Source organism: Halichondria panicea, chromosome 9 (genome assembly GCF_963675165.1).
Source record: "Halichondria panicea chromosome 9, odHalPani1.1, whole genome shotgun sequence".
Classification (NCBI taxonomy): Eukaryota; Metazoa; Porifera; class Demospongiae; order Suberitida; family Halichondriidae; genus Halichondria; species Halichondria panicea.
Window position 1 is genome coordinate 3,144,183 of NC_087385.1, and position 16,522 is coordinate 3,160,704.

Below are 16,522 nucleotides of genomic sequence, written 5' to 3' on the forward strand. Positions count from 1 at the left end.
AATAATAGTATGGGTGAGTATGATCAGATGAGTGATCAGATGAGTGACCAATTATCTCGTACTTTCGACTTGGCGTTTACATACGGTTCAGTTCCGCGACACCAGAGAAAGCTGCGTGTCCACAATTCAGACTCTTCGTGGAGATGACGAGATGACAAACAGTAAACTGTTACTCCCATCATACTGTCACGCATGTATATAAAGTTTACCCGTTTTATTTAAAACAACAACTTTCTCATTATATCAGAACCCAGAGGTATCTTGACACCATCTTCGTTACCTAGCAACTGACCACCCCCACTAATTAGCAATTAGGGCACAGAGTCACCATGGTTGATCTGGTTTCATTCAATGGTGGCTATCACATGCGTGGGTGGAAAACGTCTGCAATTACTCTGCAATTACTAGTGGTGGTGGCCGTAGCTATGTAGCTACTTAGCAGCAGAGGCGAGTAGAAAAAGATGAAGTGAGTCGAAGCAGAAGCAGCATGCTGCTAGCTAGTGCGAGACTTGTTTTTAAAGAACTACGCACAACAGTTTGTTACTTGACATTGATCTATGTCACATTATTATTATAAACACACTCGTTCGTTCACTCACACAGGTGGAAGTTGTTAGAGTGACAATTCGACTACTTTCCTTTGGTTGCTTTAATTAAAATACAGAAGAAAAACCATACATTTCCACTCGTAACTATTTCCTACAGGTAGCCCAGACCCCGGGGGTATCTTGACACCATTCTTGACACCATCATCGTTACCTAGCAACTGCCTAGCAACTGCCAACTAATTGTTTACAAATTTGTTCTCAATGTTTTGACATGGTTCAATCAGTCTATGAGGTCGTATCGGCAGACGCTCTTTTCCCGGGAAATATTTCACCTACACACAGGTTTACAAGTTCAATGGTTTACAAGTGCTCATGATGTCCACTGCTACAGACCAGCTTTATTTTCTAGAGCTTCCTATATCCCCTCTGACTCCATAGGCATCGATATCCTCACTGTCTAGCTGCACTAGCATTAAGATGTTGTAGCGATTAGTAATTGGTCACTTTTCTTTCGACAATTCTGTACAAAGCACAAAGCATACAGCACAATGAAAATACCGAAAGAGCAGCATTGTGCTGGTATCTACAGCGTGTGCATAGCGCCTGAATAATCATTTTTTGAAAATTAGCAGTAGCCATGCCGGCGCAATTGATGATTGTGAAACTAGTTGCAAACACATGGATTAACGATATTAGGCCACACCATGACAAACCACAAACATAAAACAGTGATTGCTTTTTGTAACTTCCATGCATAACTGCTGCGATTTTTTTTTATGTCGCGCGTGTTTTTGTCCCTTTCGTCCTTTCGTTAATGGTAAGCTCGTCGTACACTACTGTGCTTTTCCAAATATTTGCGGAACCTATTCTGAGCGATAGCACTTTAGTGGGAACGCTTTGGAACACCGGTGCACCGTTAACGGGTGGTAGCTGGAGGATGTCGCGCATTGTTTTACCCCCAAACCATTCGGCCCCCCCGTAGATCTCATCAAGTCTCAAATGTAGATTGAGACTTGACACCATGGACACCTCGTCAATTATGAACACCTTTACGTTCATTAGTTGTTGCCTGAGGTTTGGGCACTTCCCAGTACGATGCATTGTCGTGCTCTATCGGCAGCGGCTGAATTGGGTAAATCCGGCCACGTGGCTTTGACAAATGCTCTAAGCGCCTGAATGAGGAAGGACTTGCCCGTTCCCCTAACGAACATTTGCAACGGTTTGATGTCTGTGCATTTACAGGCTCCTTTTTCGTGGTCTAATTCGTGCAACAGATGCCCAGTGATTTTTTTGTACACACGGCTTTGGTCGACGTTTAGCATGGACAGTCTCCGGTCTTCGAGATGGCGATCCAAGTGTGATTTAGCCATGCCCTGGAGCAGGAGGTTGACGTCGTCTTCGTCGTCTTCTCTTTTTTCTGACGTTTCGACCTTCTGGATATCCCGCGATCTCTTATTGACGTCCAACGTTCGAGCGCCATTTTAGGTGACTCTCCGTCGAGGAGGAGGTCACCCTCGTCAACGAACGGGACAAAGAGCAGAATGAGGCAGTAGTAGTACTCTTGCTCCTGTTCTTAGTACTCTTGCTCCTGTTCTTTGTTCTTTTCTGTTGGTGTCGTACGTGGGGTGACTGATAACGGGTGACTGATAACGCGAGGTTTGACGAGCCTCCTGTACGAGCCTCCTGTACGTTTTCTCACCCTGGCGGTCCCTAGCGTACCAGTCAATGTGTGCGACGAGGCACATGGAGGACGGCCTGTTTACGGCGTAGGGGCGTACATGTCAGGGTTCATTTTTAAGAGCTGAGCGTAGTTTTTGAGCGTTTGTACGGTAGCGAAGCATTCACGTGTAGTGAACATCGTTTGATTTCTCATGAAAGTGGTCACCTGTAACTTCCTGCCCTACTTCTCCTTCCTGCCCTACTTCTCGGGTTTTAAAGGCTATTAAAGCAAACCTCCACAACTTCTTGTAGCTGGTACCGTGCATAGCTGTGTTGGAGTGTTGGAGCGTGGACAACAATTTTTTGAAAATAGTCAGTAGTGCGGCCGGAAAAAGACGGCTTCAGCGGGGAAAGGGTTAAACAAGGTTCGTAAGAGTAGCTGTTTAGGCCCTCAAAAGATAGTGATTATGTTTCCTTGATGGGAAGTAAAAATGTCCAAAATATACATAATTTGACACTAACATATCCTGGAGTAGCTGATGAGAACAAGTAGCTGATGAGAACACAGCTGATGAGAACATCCTAGAACTTAACAAGCAAGTTGCATAGTACTAGTACATATTGCGATTTACATTGTAACTTACATTGTAACTTAGTGATGTTGTGACTGCACAAAAAGGTTCTCTTGAAGGCAATTCTCAAATAAGGTTGGGAATCAAATAAGGTTGGGATAAGGTTGGGAAAGTCTTGATTGCTGAAATGACATCTCCTTTTATCTTCAAAAATTGCTACACATTTTACTACTATTACTTCTTCAGCAGGTGCAATTCTGCGGACTTCACTGTCCTCCGAAGCAACTGCAAATGTATACAATACAAAAATTGGATGGTCTGCACATTTGCATTTGCATATGGAATCTCATCAATGGTAGGTGAAATTATGGTAGGTGAAATTATACAAGAGACATGCCAACAACTTTCTGGAAGTCTCCATTCTGAATAATTTAACCCTTTCCCTGCTTTAATTAAAAGTGAATATTTGCATATTTTGTTTAAAAATTTATAACTCATGAACCGTATATAAAAAACACTTGTAACAAAGTTCCACCTGTCGCATCCATGGACTCATCATTGTTGCCTAGCAACCAACCACCACCCCACAAATAACAATTGTTAAAAAAAATGCACAATTATGTACACAAACAATGATGTGACTGAACACATGATATTATAAGTGTTCTCACGGTGACATGGTGACATGGTGACATGGCTCCCTGATCTGCAGAAACTTGTATTTGAGGTTCTATCGGTAGACGCCCTTTTCCCGGGAAATATTTTCTTCACCTGGCTCATGATGTCCACTGTTGTACTAACTAGACCTATAGTGAGGTCTAGTGAAGCTATCAAGACAACAAATGCTAATGCTACTCTATAGTGGATGGTCCGCTGGTAGATGGATCTGGAACACAGAAGTAGCTAACTAATTTTTTACACACACACAAAACATAAACATATTAAAAATCGTGGGCGTGGCTGCGTTTTAGCTGATTCAGTCCTACAGTTATAGAACATTTTAGGGAAAATGTTGATTTAAATCAAATTTTAATATGTATCCCATAATCTTAATTTATAGAAGCCGTACAACATACCATACGTTGATATTAGTAATATCTGATCATAAGTTATTTAAGCAAGGTGGCCATACCTCAGAAGCCATACAATAAATAATTCTTATGTGTGTTATTACCTCACCATACTCTATCTACGTATGAAATTTCGGAGAAGTCACCCGTTTAGGTTCATGTCAATAACTGCACCAACTTGTTTCACAATCTTATAGTTTCCAAGCAGTTTCCAAGAGTTTGTACACATCTTGTTTCCAATGTTGTATCAAATTGGACACGTGATGTTTACAAGGAATCAAGTGCCTGTCCACAAAGAATCCAAGACATGTTCAAGGTTAAGCCGGCTACATGCAACAAATGCATGAGAATGTATAGTCATTGAATCACAATCAGGTGCAATGCACACTACATTAATTTTAAGTCATGAAGACAGTGAAGAAGATGCATATAAAACGTCGCACAAGACTCTCTTTGCACATATACCATATAATTATAATTATGCTGTTGCGTTCAAATGACTGTTGCAACGAATGCAGTAAACAGCATTGTCGGCATTGCATGTTTGGTAAACATACATGAGCCAGTATGTATTATTATAGCCCAGTATTGATATTACTAGTCGCTATATAGTTGCATGGGCGGGCCACGATAACAGGAAACCACACCTACATTATTATAGAATATGGTAGTGTTGTTATTCATAAGTGTTGTTATTCATAATCACACTGGAAATCATTCCTGTATATAAATTACAGCTTAGAAGTAGGGTCCATGCATGAACAATTCAGCTGCTGAGCTATACAAAAGCTAAGGTAAATAATTATTATGCTGACGTATTATGGCATGCGCATGCACCCTAATTACGTATGCCTAAAAACCACACACAGACTCAAAGACCGGAGCTGTTTTGGTAATCGTATGTTGGCCATACACTAGTTCAGAGACACTATTGAAAATTAAAAAGTAATATCCAAACTTGGCCAAATTTATACATCCATGATAATATTAAGGCATACCAAAACTAAAAGTAATATCCAATGGCCAAATTTAACATTATAACAACATTATCAGGGGGCATACAAAAACTCATATGATGAGTACAGCTCAGAAGCTGATGGACTGTGTTCAAAGCTGTGATAATGATTGAATAGCTGGATGCTTTAAATTAATTTTTTGCAATAATCAATAATCTACCAACAGAAATAAATGTCACTAGCAAAACTTTGTTTTGTGTGGCCTTCACGGACTTCAGGGGAAATCTGAGGGTGTTCTCGAGCATACTTTAGTCGATTTTCCAGAGATAACCTATAAAGTACGCCTTCACTCGACAAACACGCCTTCAGATTTTGCTTTTATGTTGTCAGGTAACATCTCAAGCAGAACGTTATCGCTTGATACCATACATCACCTGTTTCCAATTGTCTGTTGTCAATTCATATATTTCGTGATGAGAAAGTGCTTCATTTCCTCCGCGAAATGGATGAAAGCTCAAAACTAATGCTGTATACTTTAAACTGTCGCACACAGCATACTACCACGGTAAGTTAGGATGTGTAATAATCTTCGCCTCCACCTCCATATAAAATAAGCGCTTAAATCAGTACGATGCAACACTTTCAGACAAATTTTATCGATCGTTCCAACTTTGGCGAGATAGCAATAACCGAAAGCACCTTTTCCAATACATTGAGAGATTTATCGACAGAAATTTCATTCCATTGAAGCTTCCCTGCAGCTTAGAGGAAAGGCTTTACAAAAGCTTTTAGTTGTGGATACTTTACCACTACCATCCAATGTTGCTTTGGTACAAGTAGCATTATGCGATAACAAAGCTGCCTTTTCTTTCAGATGAGTACAATCCCTACACAAACAAAACTATGCTAGAGGTAGTCCATACAAACATACCAAAGGACGATGGTCACCACTATATCTAGCACGCTTCTTATAATTATTAAAGCTTTGACGCTTTGACGCCGTTTCTTTCCAAGCAGATAGTTCTTGTTTGAGGTTAGCCTTGTCTGTAGTTAACCTTTCCTATGCTCCTTTCTGTACTTTTTAGCTCTGTCCGTCATGGTATAATAATTATAGCCATGTGGGTGTTTTGAATAAAGCGCATTATAAGTACAAAGGTACGGTCTTAATTGATTAATTACATGACTGTGCGGTTGTCAATTTATAATTATTATAACAACCATAAATTAGCGGTCATGAATATCAGCACTTTGAAGTGGAATAACAATATTAACAATATAAACTAGATCGTCTCTAATGCTAGTACCGAAGTCCATCTTACATTTGGTATAAACCAGTCGTGCAGCTATGTCTTTTACAGGAATCAAATGATCGCCTGGAGATTTCATAGTTGTCCACACCTGAACAGGTTGTCCGAACCAGAGTTCACACGGGTGCTAAAAAAAAAAGTCAACGGAAGCCATCCAAACATCGATCTTTGCGTTGCATTTCAAAAAGTACTGTATTTCAGCTAAAACCTGCCTACCGTTGGATCTTTTCGTAAGCACCAATGAAGACATAGAATTTCGACCCAAAGTCACCTATGCGTAATTACTTAATTTTTGCATATAGTATGAACACGTCATAAGATCCAGCAGAGCAGGTGAATTCCTCTCAAGATATTCTTCCAACTGAGATAATGTTAGGATAATGTTAGTGCTGACTCCGTACAGGAGGCAGAGCCGTATAATTTTCTGAATTCATTTCAGTTTCCAGGCTTGATTGCATTAAAGAGCCTTTATTGAAAAATCAAGAAATTCATCCCGAAACTCACTTGGCCAATTTTTTGGTGAATACTCTGTACTTGTTAAAAATCTTCTCATGTACTGAACAGACACGTGCCGATTGTTTGTATGATAATTTCCCAATATACCATTCATTCTATTCTCTCAAATGCAATACACCAAAAAGCATACACCGGTCCAAAATCTCTTATACATGCCGTTAAATGTCCATGGAGATGCATATTTGGTGTGCACGCCTCTTTTTGGTACAGCTCCGTGAAAGACTTCCAAAAATCATTTAGATGGACGTCTGCTTGAACTAGCTGCTCTTCACTAATCGTCCTATGACAGAGGATGAAACAAACTTTGACAAAATGGTGCCAACATTGATAATCACGCCATGGTAGGATGTCTTTGAGACAGAACAATGAGTACAAAATAACCCAGTTTTTCCACTGGTCGGCTGTGAAACCAGACAATCTAGACGAAATTTTGAGAGGAATACGGAGGAATACGACCGACAGCCGTTCACCTTTTCTTGAATGAGCAAAAAATCTTTGCTTGTCAGAATTGAACGCTCTTTCCAGATTTCAGTCACATGTTTAGCAGTACCTAGCAACAGATTATGCATTGGGTCTACTACACACATTTGTATACTGTCAAAGTAGGGGAGTTCAAGTAGGCAAGTATATCGAATTCCACTTTCTCTTTCAATTTTAATTTGAGCGGATCGGGTTGTAGCACACTTCCAATCTTCTGCTTTAACTCGGTGTTCCCGTACTGTTCAGAGTTTTATCAAAATTAGAATAATCAATCAGCTCACCAAAGGCTGCTGTAGGAAATGATAACAAACACTTTGAACAGCCATGCAGAGCTGTGTGGCCCACAACCTTCCGACCAGCAGGTATATCACAACAGCAGCATATAAAGGCACCTCTAACAATGATTGATTGTTTGTTATGATCTTTTAAGATTACACCACTCCACAGAAGCTTCAGCTCTTCTACCAACGGTTTAAGATACGAATTCATTAGCTCTTTGGGCCCAGGCATAACACCAACTAACACGATATTGTCTTGCAAATAACGAAGCTTCCGTGGCAAGTTCAGCACACTGATATATATAGCTCCCTCGGTGTGCTTAAAGGGATTAAACCAATCTACATTAATTTGAAAAGCAAAATTGTGTGGCACAGACAAAAATGGCAGCCCGTCATAGTCTCACATCACGGTATGTTCCTTGTCTAGATCTCCATTCTTCGCAGCTTTGTACAAACTCAGGATGGTACAGTAGAGACTCAATATGCTCCTGTAGCAATAAACAAGCTTAGGAGAAAAGCATATTTTTCCAGACCTAGTTTTAACTTTTTTGATCAGTTGCGTTCCACATTCCTTGCGTCGCCAATGTTGAGGGTGTAAGGGAAATTGAATAAATGTACAGACCTTTGTCTCCGATGTTCCATCATGCGTTTTACGGACTCCATTTATACAATGAGTGGCATTTAGGATATTTAGTGAAAGTGTCTCTACAGTTTCCAAGCATTTTGTGGGCAGATCCAATGCAGAATATCAGTGAATATGCCAGGTATAGGAATCTTCTTTTGGAGAGTTTTAAAGAATGCAGCTAAGAACTTCAAAACGCTCGATCTGACAATCTGAAGACTGCTTGAAACAACAGCAAAAAGAATAAACCATTGCTGTGTACTCAGTTTCGTTTGTCGGATCCTGCTCCGGTACCTCATGATTAGAGGCTGTAAAGAGCTGCAAATCTTCGTCAGGATCATCCAGGAATGGATTGAAGGAAGAGTTCGATTGAAGGTTTCTAGCCCATCGGATAGCTATGTTAACAAAAGACTCACAGCCTGCAATAGTGTGGATGACGATCGTCTGAAAGGAGTGACGGCTGATAAGAGCCTATATGGACCCATTTAACACTAAAGTCTACTATACTACTGCTACTGATTCTATCAGAAGAAAATAGCAGTACAACAAACCTACACAGCTCTGTTTCTAGCTAGCTAGCTGTGTATGACTTTTAGGATATTTTCTCTGAATATTTACGGGAAAAAAATCCAATATTAGGGCGCATGCGCAAGCAGCAGGCCTTCTTTCAAAGGCCAGTGACCAAGTAGGCTAGCTAAGTTGACTGTTCGTGGCAGCTAGGTCTATTATGGGACTTCCCCTGGTTGAGTATGATGAGTATGGGATTTTCCCTAGTTGGCGTAACCCAAAAAATTCGCGCTGCGCGCTCGTTTAGGAAACCCCCTTTTGGATCCGCCCGCTATAGTGGGTCCGTGTTCTTGATGGAGTAGCGGAGCGGATCGACATCGACATTACTCAGTGTTGTTAAGGATGGCTCAATTAATTATTGGGATTTATTGTGGATTTCTTGTATATGTGATACATCAGATATTGCGTCTCGTGCAGACCCCTTCAGTAGGGAACGAAGGTAGTTAAACTTGTCGATTTCGTTTGGACCTGCATTTCGGTGTATTGCTGAGTCAAATGAATCCCAAAATGAAGTCCAGTTCGTGACATCACCGTCGAATGGCTGCATCGTGATCTTGGGTAGACGAACTCCAAGCGTGGGAATGACTGCTGGAGTGGAGATTGGAGTCGTCCCTGTCCCTGTCGTCACTGTCCTGGTAGTTGATGTCCCGGTAGCCAGGGCTGTGATTGCTGTACTGACTGGTGGGTCAGTAGTAACAGTAGTAGTGGGAGCAGCAGGAACAGCACTCTGCGCACTTAAGGCCCGGGTCCAGATTTCAACACCAAAATTTACACTATGTTCATACTGCTGTATTATTTGCAATATACAGTGTATGCTGCATCAAAATGATCCAAAATGAAGCTCAATGTTTTCTTTTTCCAAAATACTAATTAGCTTAATTCAATTATGCTAATTAGTCCCATAAATGGTGATGACGTCATGGCACTTTCAGAAAGAGAAGTGCAAATACGGCGTTGAAGATGCCAAGATCAAGCTTCAAAAACAAGGCTAGATGAACATCTCATAGCTAGGTACTAGTATCCTTGATGGGAAGAGTAAGAGTTATTGTATTCTTGAGATACACAAAATAGCCTACCTCTAGAGTGGCTGTCAGAGCTAAAGCTAGCATAGCTAAAAAAGTTTTGGACATTTTTACTTCCCATCAAGGAAACATAATCATAACAACATACTCTATCTTTTGAGGGCCTAAACAGCTACTCTTACCTTGTTTAAGTCCGCCGTATTTGTTGCCAAAGATAATCTATAATAGTTCTAGCAGCTAGCTAAGCAAATACATTGACCATATGACGTCACATGCAATGAATAACATTAATAAACATTATGAATCTCATTAACACTACATGATCTACATGATCTACATAAAATGTTGGCAATGAATAAAATTAATCTTATCAGTGCCTGACCCAGGCCTTAACTGCGCAGAGCAGGAACCGTAGTGGGAACAGCAGTAACAGTAGTGGGAACAGCAGGAACAGTAGTGGGAACAACAGGAACAGTAGTGGGAATAATAATAGGAGCTGCAGCCCTACTTGTGGCTGCACGGTCAAGTTGCACAATTGCTCTATACACTCCGTCCTTGAATTCGTCAGACTCCAGAATCTCGCCTTCTAAGTGTTCATTTTCAGTGAGGTCCAATATTTCCGAGTCCAATCGTGTCAGGGTGCTGAGTTTTTCCTCAAGGCTCAACTTGAGTTGTGCTGGGTCAGAGTTGTGCTGGGTCAGGTTCTTCTTCAGCCAGCAGAGCTTCAACTGTGTTCATTGACCTTGTAGCAGAGCCTCTGTGACCTCCTCTTATCCTCCGTTTTCTTGCCAAGTTTTCTGAATCAGTACTTTCTTCCGGCGAATTCCGCACTATTAGAGATTATCCGTTGAGTAAACTTGCTTCTATTCGTACAATTAGAGTTAATCCGTTAAGTTTACTTCTGTTCGTACAATTAGAGTTAATCCGTTGAGTAATTTTCTTTTCGCCTATCACTAAGTTTTAGAAGGATCCGGTTCGAAGGACCATGTTAGTAGGCGATCTTAAGTATACACACACTAGCGTATTCGCTTATTCTACTCAGTTAGATTAACAACTATCAACTTGACTGATTATCATAAGTTCACTTCATGGCACATGGTACAACTGTCCACATGCGCGTACAAACAAAAATAATGATCACAACCAGATAAATAACTCTAACACTCACCTCTCAACTGTAAAAGAACATGTTCACAGGCCAACAACCACTTATATATTATCTTCAACAAGATTACAGGACGATGACAAATTAATCAACATCTTATCATTAATGTACTACTGTATTGAAATAAAAAACATTTGCAATGTGAACGTTGCTAGGATTGCCAGGAAAAGAAAAGCGCGAAAAAGCAAAGAAACAAGAAATTCGGCGAGTGCATAACTCCAATCCGCCAATCCGTTACAATGTCATGAACATGTACAGCTGAGTGGTCAAAATACAGGTTGGTTAAAATGCGCAACACAATAAGAAATAAGACATAAAAGTGAATAAAAGACTTTGGACAGTGAGACTTTGGACAGTGACAATGGTTCAAATCTATACACATTTGTACAGTACAGTGGATTGCAGTGCACTTGCAACAGTGAATTGCCAAACAGCTAAACCACAATTACATTACCAACTGTGAATATCATTATCTTCAGCTATTTGAAATGGCAACCGGTTATTCAGCTGAGTCTTATAGAACCACTGCTTATTCTTGTGATATGCGCTGGAGGATGATTTTCCAACGTATAGGCATGGGCTTACCCATCAGAACAATTGCTAAAAACCTGAATATTGATCGATCTACAGTTAGTCGAATTGTTACAAGATTTGAAACTATAGGTGATGTTGAACCTATAAAAAAGAAAGGAGCTCAGTCAAAGATTAGTGTGTATGATGAATTTTGTATCATTGATAGCATTGTTGAAAAGCCTAGCATGTATCTACATGAAATACAGCAGAAGGTGTTGGAAACAACTGGGGCACAAATTGATGCATCAACTGTCTGTAGATTCTTGAAGAAGCAGCTTGAAGAAGAACAATTTCTCTAGAAAAAAACTTAGTCTTGTGGCACTTCAACAGAATGCTGCCAGTAGGGCTCAGTTCCTGTCTGATATCTCTGTGTATGAGCCAGAAATGCTTTTGTTCATTGACGAAACTGGAAGTGACAGAAGGAACAGTATCCGGCGTTACGGGTACTCGATTGTTGGAAAGCCAGCTCCTCTGTTGGTGCGAGGCAAGAGATTTTCAGCAATTGGAATTTTGTCTGTTAATGGTCTTTTAGATACATACATTACAACCGAAAATGTGAATGCTGACATATTTGAAGATTTCATTGATAAATCCCTCATTCGGCATGTAATGCCTTTTAATGGTTCCAATCCTCACAGTGTTGTCATTCTTGATAATGCGTCTATCCACCACACAGATGGGGTTGTTAAGCAACTCCAAAGCATTGGGGCGTTATTACATTTTCTGCCACCGTATTGCCTTCTCTAAAGTTAAGTATCACTTGAAGGCAAACGAAGCTGCCATTCAAGCTGTTGCGGATGATGACTTCATTCTGTCTGCTTTTCTGAGTATTACGCCTCATGATTGTTGTCAGTGGATCAAACATTCAGGATATTTATTTTGATCTATTATAATAGTTAAGTAATAAATTATACATGTATAGCTACATGCTTCTAATTGTAACATGAATTTGTGACACAAAAATGAATTAATTATTTTTTTGCATTTGCATTTAGACCTTTAATGTTTCTCAAAAGCATGCTCTTTTGTTCCTGAAATTCTTCCTCTGTCAAAGTAGCATCTTCTCTAAGCTGTTGCAGTGTACGTAATTGCTGTAAATACTGTCCACTTAAGTTGGCTTTACTGAACGGTGATATCCCATCCGTAAACTTCTTCTTAGGAGGGACTAACATCTTGGTAACAGCTGTTGCTGCTCCTGCCAGAGCTTCAGCAAGTGATCGGTTTGATTCTTTGCGCTTGACAACATGACCAGTTATAGCCGCCAGTTATAGCCGGCACATCCGGTGGAGTCTCAAGATCGGCGTGTATTCCATTTACATACATACGAGCCCACAGCCTTAGTTGAGGGTCACTATACTGCTCACTGTGCTTTTCCTGAAGATTCTTTAACGCATCTTCAATATCCTTCTCTTTCTTTGATCGCTTATTTCTTGGTTCTCCGCTGCTATCATCACTGTGATCTCGTTTCTTTGAATGCTCCACCTCTACACGCCAGAGGTTAATGGTGTCATCCATCACATTGCATCTTGAGAGCGTTTTGAGTTATTGGGTTTTTCATAGTAGCCCACACTAAAAGCATCGCTCTCGGGCACTTCCTGGGAAAAAGTTGCCATAATCTTCTGCTTAAGCACACCACAAGAGGAAAATCTTTCGTAAACATTATGCCAAGTTCGAGTGATGTCGTTTAGGGTTGATTATACGCATAATATAGCGAAATGATTCAAGCATTAATATACACCAGGAAATACAGTATGCTTAATTACCTTGGTGTGATTGAAGAAACTGACAGGAGTTGATATGGGCAGGTAAACCTTGACCACTGTAGCTGTACATGCCCAAAGTGATTCTGCTGTACTACTTTAGAGGGTATTCCAGAGTCTCCATCCATGGCAGCTGTTAGTTAGCTATATAGAGTCTAGAAAGAAAGTATCAATATTCAGATCTAGTAACCACGTGGCATTACCCATTATGTAATACAATTTCATATTAACAACATTCATATTTTGTGGTTTTGCTGTTTTGGGTGCAAGTGCACTGCAATCCACTGTATACACAGTACTCATTGTGGTAGAATAGTTAGCTTCTTGAAAGTGGGTCTGGTTATGAATAAACTTGAAATACTTCCACCCACACATCCAACACTTGCATGTTTTCTCAACACTGTAAGGGACAACATCATTACTATGGCCTGAAAAAAATGCAGTTAGAAAAACAGATGAGCACAAAAATTGGTAAGCTTTATGGGTTGCCCGTGTAAATGCCCTGGAGGTGTCTTTGATCTTTTTCCTGCAGTTGTTGAAACATTTTCAATCATTAGTTCGAGTGGCGAGTCTTGTCGTGCAGCAGAGAGTCTTCTAATTTGCATCACAAGATACCAGTTCATTATCTCTTTTGTGGTTGCAAAAGAATGCCTCCAGTACACAAAGGGCCTCACAGTGTCCCTACAGAATAATGATATTTGCCAAGCATAAATTATTCTGATGTCAAAACTGTGATTGCTACTGTTCAAGATGTGCGGTTAGCAAGCATAGGACCTGGCATGAAACAGCAATTACTAAAGCTGCTCAGTACAAACCTGCCCGAGGTGTACTACCGCCTTTCTTGACGAGCTGCTTTCTCATTTAGACTACAGATTTTCTGAAATTCAGGAAAAAGCTTGCTTGTGATTCCTCCATTCCAGCAAGGTGATGGAGCAGCTATCAATATCCATGTTGGCCTGCACAAGAAAATCTTTTTACCTACTGTGCACAGTGTGCAAAATAAAATACATAGGCTAGCTAGAACAGCTAGCTAGCATGGCTGTAAACATACTTTGTGGTATTTGTAAGTAAAAAGTGCAACTTCCTTGGTCACACTTGATACCAGAACCTGGGTGCAGTTCCAACTTGTCGTATACGTTAATTTTACTGCGTGGCATTGTTGATTTGGACAAACATACATGGTTGGGTTTGTTGCAAGTTTTTCCGATTGCAGGGCACGGACCTTCGGCCATGTGAGTCCACATTGGGTGTCAGTTTGCTTCATCGGGAATTTACGTGGAGGTCTCTTGGAGTTGGTTCACAGACGCAGAGAGTTGTTCCATCCCAAATGTTCATGGACTACTCTCCAACTCCAACTTTACACTCTCAACTCTCCGTTGAATGATGAAAGTGCACCGTGGGTGAGAGGAGTGAACGTATCCAATAGCCGATGATTGATGATTTGCACTGTCATGCAATTATCTTTTCTTGTCAACTGCTGACTAGCCGACTCGGCACAGTAGTTGAACGTGGCCTCACCATTTCTTCCTGACTTTCCTGGAAGTATGGATAGTGGTTATAAAAAATCTACAGGAGGGCTAGGTCGACGGTCGACAACATAAAAATACAACAATTATTGACTATCACTTAACACCCATCGATTTAAACAAGTGTATACAGTAGTTGAACGTGGCCTCACCATTTCTTCCTGACTTTCCTGGAAGTATGGATAGTGGTAATAAAAAATCTACAGGAGGGCTAGGTCGACAGTCGACAAACTCATAAACACAACAATTATTGACTATCACTTAACACCCACCGATTTAAACAAGTGTATATCATCACCATCACCTTTTTTAATAGCTACCTTATGTCACTACCATAGTGGCTTTCACCCAATCTGTTGGTCCCACAGGAGTACCAGTATCAGATTCCTTGTTGAGACAAATTGGGCATAGTTCGGCTACCGTCTACAGGGTTTTGCAGAATCTTTGCAATACTCAACAAAAAAGCATTGAACGTTCCGTATCTCTAGCACGTCAGGTATTTGTGATTACTGTACAAGTACACACGTGGTGATATTCAGAACAAGCACACACAGTACAGTATAGGTAGTGCTAGTGCCACTCCAAATACCAATACCTATGGACAAAACAGTGACTTGGGTCAAAGCTGAATCATTTCCTGACGACGTTTCTCATGACTTATGTGGATATTATCATGGACGAGGGCGAGATTTAATGGATATGTACAAGAAGACAATATTAATTTGTGGTGTGAAGGGTGTGAAGGTATAAGGTATAATTATGTGCAACGGACCCCCGGCTCTACCTGCCAAGCATCCCTTACCCAAAGCTTTGACTTGGCACAACTAAGCCACCACTAGGACTATGATACACCTCAAAACATGATACACCTCCACATCACCAGCTAAAAGGAAAAAAGAAAGTATGTCCGATGCTTTTGCTAGTGCTGCTATAAAGTCTCCTTCACGTGCACCAACATCTTCCCGTGCCCAGTTAAGACGCAGCTGTTTAGAAGACCTTAAGCAAATGTATTGTCACAAGAAGAACATAGCTCTAAATCTCACTCTATGACTATGTGTAACCAGCATGTATTATCCATGTATTATCCATGTATTATCCATCACAGCTGTGTATTGCTTCTTCATTTGCGTGACTTCACTTTTGAAAAGCATGGGATTGGCAACATGGAGGAAGAAAATGACCCTGCAATTGCATTATCAGATTGTCCAATACAATTACACTAGAGATATACCAGTCTCATCCACAAAAACAAACATTTCTGGATGGCCATTGTATACTGTCATAATTATCGCTTAGGTACTGTGCTCGCAAGATAGCACTGAGTCTTGTGAATCCCGAATTATATAGAAATCTCGTCAAGTGAGACAGCATTATCTTAAACTTCTCGCAAATAATTATTATCGCAAATAATAATATTCCAGGCTTTTTGTAAGACAATTTGTAAGACTTCTACCAAACAATTGCACTATTCTGCAGGACATCACAAGAAAAAGCATTTTGCTTACTAGGCCGCCGTGTGTGAGGGGGGGTGTGCACGCCGTGAGTGTGTGGTGTGTGTGTGTGTGTGTGTGTGAGGGGTGTGCATGCTGTGTGTGTGTGGTGGGGCCATGTTGTGTGGGGCCGTGTGTGTGTGGGGAGGGGGTGTGCAGGCCGTGTGGTGTTTGGGTGGTGTGTGCATGTCGTGTTGGGGTGGGGGTGAGCCGTGTGCGTGTGTGGGAGGCCGTGTGTGGGGAGGGGTGTGTGTGTGTTGTGTGGTGTGTGTGTGGTGTGTGTGTGCAGGCCGTGTGGTGTTTGGATGGTGTGTGCACGCCGTGTTGGGGTGGGGGTGTGCACGTGTGTGTGTGGGGCCGTGTGCGTGTGTGGGGAGGGGTGTGTGTGTGGTGTGTGTGCATGCCATGTGT

The 16,522-nt window shown here is 41.0% G+C and overlaps 1 long non-coding RNA gene across 1 annotated transcript; it reads right to left on the minus strand.

Moving 5' to 3' along the window:
* Positions 1 to 11,956: 11,956 nt before the first annotated feature.
* LOC135341293 (uncharacterized) lies at positions 11,957 to 16,180 on the minus strand. Its single transcript, XR_010396546.1, has 3 exons — positions 13,911 to 16,180; positions 13,099 to 13,776; positions 11,957 to 12,930 (listed from the first exon to the last, which is right to left on the minus strand). It is a non-coding gene; the product is annotated as an uncharacterized LOC135341293 (long non-coding RNA).
* Between the last annotated feature and the right edge of the window lie 342 nt (positions 16,181 to 16,522).